The 7,836-nt window shown below is 35.7% G+C and overlaps 1 long non-coding RNA gene across 1 annotated transcript in view; it reads left to right on the plus strand.

The window, feature by feature from the left end:
* Positions 1 to 7,440, plus strand: part of LOC116149175 (uncharacterized) — an 859,611-nt gene extending 852,171 nt beyond the window's left edge. Inside the window, exons 8-9 of the long non-coding RNA XR_010377352.1 lie at positions 4,776 to 4,951; positions 6,584 to 7,440. This is a non-coding gene — a long non-coding RNA (uncharacterized LOC116149175). The remainder of the gene's footprint in view (positions 1 to 4,775; positions 4,952 to 6,583) is intronic.
* The last annotated feature ends 396 nt before the right edge of the window (positions 7,441 to 7,836 follow it).

Raw genomic sequence — 7,836 nt, forward strand, 5'->3', positions numbered from 1 at the left:
ATTTAAGTAAATTATAGAGCCTAATTACGTTGAGGATACAATTACACATTTTCATTAGCTGAATACAATCGATAACAGGCTGTCTGTTTAGATAACTAAATTGGAATTTTAAAATCTGATTATTTTATTTATATATAAATCCCACTCCTCTCCTTTATTCTATATTGAGAATTATTGGTATACTTTGATTTGACCTAGAAATTCACATGAAGTCCTTGGACTTCAACTATTTCATTTTTACTAACTTGTCTCCCAGGGTATCTTCTCTGCAAGAGTATGTTGGGGTCTATTCTAAAAAAGCCCTCCAAACTTTACCAAATGTTCTTTCTTTGGTGTAACTACACAGATAGAATTCCCTTAGAGAGGAATGTAGATACAGTTTTGTTTTTTTTTTTAAGAGGGCAAAGAAATCAATTGTCAAAAATCACAAAGTCATTGGTCTGCAGAATATCCCTTCAAAAGATTACTGTTGGATGTTTCTCGTAGTAAGTTTCTAGATTAAATCTATATATCATTCATATCTTATAAAAAGAACAAGTAGATTTCTGTGCAGATATTTGCTTATAAATCATTCATATATACAGTTTCATGTCACCAAGAGCATATATAAAACTTTTTTTTAACATATATTATTTAATGATGAGGCTTTGAGTCCACAGACAGAAATCATCTACTAGAACACTGTACCATCTGAGTAAAGATGCAAGAGGACCGATGCTTTACACCTTCCACGTCCTGGTTGGGCAGTTAAACTAAGCGCAAGGAAATACTCTGACAAATCAAATTCTAATTCAAAACCATGGTCATCAAAGGGATGTAACCTGCTTCTCTTACATCTTAGCTACAGTTGGATCCTTTAAGGTAACTATTGGATGACTTGGAAGCTGTCACTTTCTACTAGGAATGAAAACGAAGTGTCTTTTCTTATGTCAAAGACATGGATATATCATTTAGAATCCAAAACAGCCTAAGAAACAATTAGACCTGTTTTCCAATGCCTCTGCATTTCAGTATCAGCCACTCAAAAAAGTAAAATGTTGAATTTCTCAGATAACCTTTAAAACTTAAATAGGAGATACTGAGTTTTCCAACAGCACACTTCATTCATCTGCCTGATGATAGATTTTATATTTAACATTAATCAACTTACAAAGTACAGTTCAAGATATAGTGCCACCCTAGGTATAATCTTGTATCTGCCAGTAAAAGATAGCTAATGGCAAACTCTCTCCAAGACAAAAGTTGTTAGACAATTTTGTTAGACGAAATAGATTCTTTTATATTCTGGTAACCAGAATATAAATAAATATCGTGCAAGAAAATTCAGTTAATCTTTGAGAAAGTACGGAAGGCAGGTCCGTAGCCCACTCTGCAGAAATAAAATTACTCAGCTGGGGAAGAGCATGTGATGCTTTCACATCTTAAATCATCAACAAACATTTTAGACCCCTTGAACTTTATCACAATTTCATATTTAACAGACAGTCGCACTTTTCCTGGAAGAAGAAGGTCGAAAGGGGATATTTCTCTATGGTCAGTAAGTGACATAGCTAGATGATGCTACCTCACTGCCTGAAGAAATATGCTCACTGGTGCATCTTCAATGTTGATTCTTCAAATTATGTGTAAGAGAAAAATTAAAAAATCCATTTGGAAAAATTTTTGAACAATTTATATTTTTGGAAAAGTTTGGTTAGCTTATTTATGCTATTTGTCATCCCTTGTATGGCTCCCATATTCTACTTAGAATTAATTGCTAGGGAGAAAAACTTCCTTTCTCATAAAATAATACTTAACATATTTCAACATATTTCCTTCTTTGCTTTAGCTGTTAGAAGCTTAAAGTAAAATAAGATATTAAGCTACAATAACTAAATCTAAAATAATAAACTTTTGTTTATCTTCTATTTAAAAAGGGATTTTCTTATTTTTATTCATGAGGTATATATTGTTTCATGTATGTTTTAAACTATCTTAACATTTTGGGGAAGTAGGCAGAAGGAATATAATTATATTTTGGTGAATTAAATCCCAAAACAATATAATATATTTTGATCCCAAAATCTTACATGGTATAAACACATAACTAAGAACAAACATGCATACCTAAATAAATACAATTATTTTTATGTAAAGGGTATTTTTTTAAAGAGCAGTACAGAATATTAGATTCATAATAGGCAGAAAGAAAGGAAGAGAGAGGGATTATGATGTAGTTTTGTTAGTAAAATGTTGTTAATATGTGGGAATTTATTATACAATGATGGTGGCACTTCAGGTCAGTGACGGAAACTGGTTGATTTTATAAGGTGGATTATAGTAAATAACCACATGGAAAAAAAATAAAGTGAGATGCATTCTTCACACTTTATACCAAAATAAATTACAGATGTTAAATACAAAGCATTAAACTAAAAGAAATTGTGAAAGAAGTTTCACAGTGTTGGAGAAGGCTTTTTTAAGTGACAAGTTCAAAAATATATAAAATATAAACTATAAAAAATATAAAAATAAAAAATCTATGTATCAGGTAACTCTACAAACAAAATAAAAGGTAAATTAGAACTTGGAAAATACGAATAATTCTTTTAACAGTTAAGGAGTTCCTATGCTTAACATGTCCAGCATCACATGAATCAAGTGGACAAAGGCCAGTGGTCCAATTAACAACTGGGAAAACCAGATGCTTGGGGGCAAATCTCAACCTCAGTTATACAAATTAAAAAAAATATGACATTGTAACTAGCGTATTAGTATACTTTAAAAAACTTAATGGCACAATATATTGGTGGGGGTGTAAGGAAAACATTCACTCTCAAGCATTGCTAGTGGAAATACAGATTTATATGAGCACTATAGAGTGCATTGGCAATATTTCTCAAAATTGAAAATGCTTAATTCCTTTTGCTTCATAATTCCTCTTCTAGGAAATTGTCCAATGCACATACTCACACACCATCCAAATGATGTCTGCACAAGAAGATTCATTTGGAAATAACTTGAATGTCCATCTGGTCAAATCGATTATTATACATGCTCACAACCATTAAAATGAGTAAAGTGGCTCTTTCTGTGCTGACTGTGGAGTAAAAAGTGTGTGTGCGTGTGTACGTGAAAGCGTACTTGTCTGTAGGTGTGGCTAAGTGATAAGAGAAAGGTTGAAACTAACATAAATAAGAAGAAATGATTTGTGTTAAAAAAAAAAAAAGGAAAACAAAAGGAAACAATGCTAGATCATCTTCTCTGGAGAAGCAGTTTTCTGACTAGGGTTCTTTGGTTGCAGCAAGAGACAAACGAAGAAAAGATTTTCAGTTCTCTACTTACATATCTTAAAATGTGTGCTATCTGTATGTATATGTTAACTTTAATAGGATATCTGATTTCTTTTAGATACTTACTAAATGTTGCCTTTGGGAATGTGAATTAACATTATTCTTTTCTAAATGTATTTTGTTCTACACTGAAAGAAAACTTGATACATGCCCATACTCATGAAGCTTTATGTAGCAAAGAGTATCAAGACTTTTTTTATGGGCTCATAAAACAATTTTTTTCCTGAAACAATAGCACGATACCTAAGTTACTCAGTAAAACAAAAAGCAGGGTGTGTGACCCTGTTCTTCAACTTAATACGTATGTAACTATAACAGGTCACTTAAACTCCATTTCCTCACGGTTAAATAGCCAAAACTTGTTCTAGCAAACAATACCATAAGAGTTCAGTGATGTAATATATGTAAAATTGCTTTGTAATCTAAAAAAGAATAAAAATGTAAATTATTATTATAGGAAATGTGAATGTTTTAGAAAGACACTTTAATAAAGCATATATTTAGGTTAAATCAGGAGCAAAAGTATTACAGATTTTCCATTTCCTTACTTCTGCCCCCAGGCACAAATGTCCTCATGCTGCCTTGCATCAGAGGACAGTTTAACTGTAGCTGCTTTTCTCCCTGAATCTGTCCTGAGAACTCTATTAACAAATTGATTGTGCCTTTGCGTTTCTTTCCAATCTCTCCAGATTGCCTTTATCTGTATTAGGAAAAGCTTAATAGGTTAATTTCTAAACCCAAGGGAAATACATATTTACATATTAATGATGGTGAGATTAAATCCTTTAATAAGGTATTTTATGGCTCCTTCTGTAACTATGTCGGACTTCCAGGGGACCACAGTGGTCTTGAAGAATAAAAGAAGATGGGTGATTACCTTAGCTGGCTTGAGAAACCTCACCTGCATGGAAAAGAAGTTCATTTCTGGAAGTGAAAGAAATGTAGGCATTTTTGATACAAAATAGTCTATATGAATATTAAAATTTCTAAAATGACCTAGCCTGATGAAAGACTGAAACAATATCACTATTCAAATGCAACATGATTTTTAATGTCTTTCATGAAAATCTTATTTTACCAGAAATACACTGGCACGGTGGGAAAGCTACATACAGTCTTTAAAATAAAATGATATCTGATTGATCTTCCAATGTCTCTTAGGACAAGTTTTAACGTATGTTATACTATTTAAAAAGAAAACTTAGACCATATTATTCAAGGCCTCCCTATTTCACCACAAATTCTGCCATTTTCAAGCATTTTCTCAGAATAATAGGACTTTGAGTAGAAGCAGGTTCATAACTGAAACAGTTACAATAGAACTTTCTTTTTGGTAGAAAGAACAAATAATAGATCTGAGGACCGATTAAATATGATTGTTCAGGCACGTTAATACTGGGGAGCACTTACAAGTTTCCAATTTTCACTCTCCACGATTGGCAGCATGTATCTGATGAGCGGAGTTTCAGTTTGCGCAGGAAGATATCTGAAGAGGAGATGGATTATAATGTTCAACTCAGGACAACTTCTGCACTGGGTCAGTTCAGACGGGCTTCCAAGAACCGGAAAAACAGAAACGCTAAGATTTGTACTCCACCTGCTTCATGCACTGTTACAGTGTAAGTCGTGTCCTAATTATAACTCTTTATTTCCTTCATTCTTCTAAGGGCAGCCAACTGTTTTTCACAGTATCACGTCGAAGTTCTAGAGAGCGGATGTATTTAGTGTGACTTTGCGTCAGTAATTTGGAGATGTAACTATTGTTCTTTAAAGGGAATTGATGGCAAGGGAGGTTTATTGTCACTTTTTTCACTTACAATACACGATGCTACATCAGAAACACAACCCTATCCCACAGGAAATGGGCTATTTCCTGTAAAAGGAGCTTGATCACTTCAGTTTAAGTTAGTGATTTCTGAATCACAGATGGATGGCTTGCCAAGAACACTGTGTCTTATTTTCTGTTACTTTTATCTTATCTGGGGTCTCAAGTCAGTGATCAATCTATGACAATACCTTTTCTAGGTGATCCTTAGAACTTAGAGGTGTCTGTGAAATGAGGAGTGTCAGAACCATCTCCCCACACCACAGATATTTGGAGGGATATGAAGGACTTAAAGTACCCACACAATTACCTACTGGAAGCCTTCCCCCACCTCTACCACGGTGGGGCTGGGGGCGTTCCTCACCTGGTAACTCAGACCTAGTGACACCTACTCGAGGGAGGGGTTGGTAGGGAGGAGATTGTCCCTGTCTTCACGGAGGCTGGAGAACCTGAGGCAATGTTAGAAAAACGCCCTCCTGAAGGCAGGGGACTGATGATAGGAACTAAGTGTATTTGCTGGACAACTATGGAAAAGTATTAATGCATGAAATTTGGCAAAAGTCATATGTTGTGTACAATTGTGTGTATTGTATTTTATAAATTAGCTTTTGGTGTTTTATGTGCTTGCTTATTTTTACAGACATGGCATCACTGTATGCATGTACACTTTAGTTACCGAAAAATAGATCTTGGCATGTTTTCTGCATCCCTACACAGAGAGCTTTCAGCCCAGCTCGTGCTCTGGTATGCGGTGGATGCACTGTAACTTATGTAATCAGTTTTTTCTTGTCTTTTTTTAACAAGCAATGTGGAAAAACAAAAGAAACAAAATGTCTTTTGTTGGTGCTGTGACCCTCCCAGAAAGTGACCATTTTCACAGGACACCCTAGGATAAAGGGAGGTGCTTACAGCCTGTGACAACGACCTGGGGTCTCGGGCTACCCCAGCCCCTGTATAGTCACTCTGAGGGCTAAGGTTTCAGCCCGTGACCAACTCACCTACGGCGCGGAGCCTGGGGATGCTGCACCCATGTAGAATTCTTTAAGTGCTTTTCTCTCCGATCATGTAATTCTCTTTTCCTATCACGACCCTTCAACAAATTTGATTTCTTCATAGTTCTGCAAGGCTGTAATGAGAGACAAACTGTCAAGCTAGAAAAAGACACGTGGTCCCCTCTGACAGCCACATCTGTTTTTATATCACATCCACCTACCTTCCTGGGGGAAGGTCAGTGCTGATCTGACTCCCTGCGTCTACCTGGTAACAGTACTGACAGAACAAGATAACTGCACAGGTGTGGGAGCGAAGTCGGTAAGTGTCTGAGAACCTCCTCTAGGTTCTGGGCTTGAAGATGTGTACATCTGAGGTTCACGCTACAGCTGTCTCCCTAAGTGCAGTAGATTTCAGGATTCTTCCTGTTTTTCAGGCCATGAGCCAGGCGAGGTGGTGGTGCCACCCAGAGGGAGCACTGATCTCACAAACGGGGCACCCTCCTACAGCGACTTGTTACACAGAGTACAGTGAGGTGGACTCTGGACGTAATTTTTTAAACGATAAGAATTGCTGTGTTTTATTTCACTCCTCTACCTTTTCCCGTGTTTACTCCCTGGTGTCACTTTTTTTTCTTCCCTGACATCCATGCGTCATGTTTTCCTTTGGTTACTAAACCTACCAGGCCTTTCTTCTCTGAAAAATGCCTCTGTGCTCCAAATTCACCTTGGCTTTCCACCAAAACCTCCACTTCTTTCTTTCTGCCTAATCACAGCTAAGACAGAAATATTCTTGGAGTAGGACTGACGACCAGATCTTGTGTAAGCTTTACAGAAGCACTTGTACTTAACAGCCTAAGTGAAAGTCGTACTGGGTAAAATCTTGGGCATGTGACAGAAAGAGACAGGAGGAGAAACAGGAATTTAAGCACGACACTGTAAACCCTGCTTTTAACAGCAACCCAAGGAAACCTTCAGTAGCAGGAGGGTGAGTACAGTATGGAGGGGAATTATCTGCATATTTAAATTCGAGAAGTTATCTGAGTCTTCCACTTGGATTAGTAATTACAATTTATTTACATCTGGCTCTTGGAATATTAAGTCTAATCTTTTGGGGGCCTAAATGGCCTCAAGATGTGTAGGTATTACAGCAATAATGTAATAAAGTTTGATGATTTGTATATTCAAAAAAGCTGGAATTACTAGTGAGAATTGCAATTTAATTGTAAGAATGTGTTATCGATGTGTGAGTCCAAATTTTATTGACAGACCTAGAAAATTGTTACAATAACAGTGTAAGTGTATATAATGAAAACATTGACTTTGAAAAATAGGGAGCATGTGTGAAGCATATGTGTACAGGAAACGCCTAAGAAATATTAAGGGAGTTATTTTGATTGAGAAACTTTAAAATATATAACTTTATGGATTCCTGTATTCTATAGAAGTTCATGGGTTCATATATAATATTCATAAAAAATTGGTTATTTTTATAATCTTAAAAACCTACCATTCCAGTAATTTTTTTTCCAGTTAGAATGAATCTTGTTCCCCCTGCATTCTGTGACTCCTAAAGAAAAAAGGTCACTCCCCACAATGAATCATAAAATCTTCTGCACATTTTTTCTCAAAAGCACGTTCAAAACTGTTATTTCATTTTTACACATTTACAAATGAGATACATAGTAAG

The sequence above is a fragment of the Camelus dromedarius genome, chromosome 22 (genome assembly GCF_036321535.1).
Source record: "Camelus dromedarius isolate mCamDro1 chromosome 22, mCamDro1.pat, whole genome shotgun sequence".
In the NCBI taxonomy this organism is placed as follows: Eukaryota; Metazoa; Chordata; class Mammalia; order Artiodactyla; family Camelidae; genus Camelus; species Camelus dromedarius.